Below are 2253 nucleotides of genomic sequence, written 5' to 3' on the forward strand. Positions count from 1 at the left end.
TCATGCATTGTTTTTAACAAGGAAAATAAAATCTCTTATTTTTCTTAAAACTTACTTTAAGACATCATGGGAAAATCTTACAGCCACACACAGAAGAGACAGACATGATTGCAGAATGAAAATAACATAAAAGAAATATTGATGCCTGTCAGATAGTGTTGAAGCTGATATTCTGAGATTTTTATGTGTTACAAGGGCTGAATGGAACAGATTAATATTCCTCTCCTTTACTCTCTCCTTCAACAGAATCCACACCAATCTCCTGCTAATTCCTCTCTAGGGCAGCCATGGCCTCATGGCCCCCAGAGATATCCCTTTCTTCCATACTTTCATCCATATACCAGTGCACAGAGTCATACATCAGGTCAAATTTATGGTCTAGGTAACCTTAGACCTCAGCAATGGCTTTGGTCTAGCCAGATCTCCACCAGGTACCACAATTGTAGGCTAGTAACTCATGCCAACCTTTAAGCCAGAGGCACACCAGTCCACACACTTAATGCTTTGTTTGGTCTTGATGATGACAATAACAGCATTGGTATCTTTGGGAACCCATCACCACAGTATAATAGGCAGCAAGCCATGCACTTAACATTGATGAAAGTTACATTTCACCTTCTGGTGAGCTGGCTCAAAGCAGACATTGATAGTGTCTGCTACAGAAAAGCTCTGTATGCAGGCTTTCTCAGCAGAGAAGGCAGGGGCAGAGCAAGTGAATGCAAGGGTATAGCCCAGGTTGGTCAGGAATTAGGTCAAATCCACATTCAGGGTTCCATCAAATCTGAGAGAAGCAATGATGAGGGACACAATCTGGCTAACAAGTAAGTTGGGTGTTCAATATTGAGGTTTCTATGGTCGGTGTCATAAACAGCCTCATTGCCTACCATGAAGGCAAAATCAGAGTGCTCCAGGATGGTTTGGATGCTAAGGATGAAGTTGTACAACTCAAGGACAACAGTGGAAAACCTAGCATCAGGGGGCCTGAGGAATTCTAGAGATCCAGCTTGGACCTCTTCCCATAATCAACAGAAAGCCATTGCATCAGTTGAAAGGTGAACCCAGAGGCAATTCCCCTACAACAGCTCTGCAAAACTAAGGCATCCTGAAGATCTGTTTACTAGCTTGGGCGTTGGGTCCAAGACAAGGTCAATGATCTCCCTGCTAATGGTGTATTGGCCATGGTCATAGTTATGGGCAGCTGATAAGCTACTCAGGTAAAAGAGCAGGCAGTAGGTACCAAAGCAAATTGTGTCCATAATTGTAGATTCCAGATATAACAACACTGCCCTGGGGCCATGCTTGTCAGCTCCTATCTTACCAAAGAAGTTGTTGAAGGAATTATCTTCTCTCTGGAAGATTTCGTCTTGTTGCATGACATCCAACCTGAAGGCAACCCGAAGGCAGCCTAAAGGACTCCAAGCAGGCATTGCTAATCTGGACATCAGCCTTGTCAACATGGATAGAGAGGCATTCATATTTGATAGCTACAGATTCATAGAAAAGATTGGAAGAAGCTGACACTGGGTCCAGTTACCAGCTGTGACAAGCCAAGAGTCAAGTTATTGGTTGGTTACTCCCACAAGATTTATGCCACCACTACCCTAGCATAGTCTGCAGAAAGGATAGAATGTAGAACAAAGGTTGTGATTGGCTTGGTGCTTACTTTTCTCTTTTGCTGGCTTAAATAGTACCTTTCAGTGTTACAGCTACAAGGTCAGGGGTTGAAGGTTCTGTGTAGGCACAGCTACACATCTCCATGTTCAGTGAGTTATGTGGATGCTATCTTCACCAGCGTGATCTTGATGTCAGCTTGGAGAGCTGCCTATTGTCTTGGCAACAGCTTGGTTTGGAGATTTCCATGGGACCCTTTTTGCCAACATGTCAATAGCATGAAATGAGGTACCTGCATTGGAAGCTTTGTTTGATGACAAGAGATGGACAGTAGGATTCTGTCTTCTACATCCTCTTGAGACGTCATTAGGATGCCCTTCATATTTTATAGGATGTTTCCATTGTACTAGGTTTCCATACAGTCCACAAAATGTCCTTCAGAAAAATGTTCAAGTAGCTTTATTTGCAAATAATATGGTAGTATACATATATGACCCTAAAATTCCACGAAGGAAGTACTTTGAACAAAGTAGCTGGATACAAAATTCACTCTCAAACATCAGTAGCCCTTCTATATACAAACAGACTGAAAAAGAGATCACAGAACCCACACCTTGCACGATAGCCTCAAATAATATAAAA

General features: G+C 42.4%; 1 pseudogene; it reads right to left on the minus strand.

The window, feature by feature from the left end:
* Positions 1-211: 211 nt before the first annotated feature.
* Tubal-ps1 (tubulin, alpha like, pseudogene 1) lies at positions 212-1427 on the minus strand (annotated as a pseudogene).
* Positions 1428-2253: the final 826 nt, after the last annotated feature.

This window comes from Rattus norvegicus, chromosome 15 (assembly GCF_021556685.1).
Source record: "Rattus norvegicus strain SHRSP/BbbUtx chromosome 15, alternate assembly SHRSP_T2T, whole genome shotgun sequence".
Classification (NCBI taxonomy): domain Eukaryota; kingdom Metazoa; phylum Chordata; class Mammalia; order Rodentia; family Muridae; genus Rattus; species Rattus norvegicus.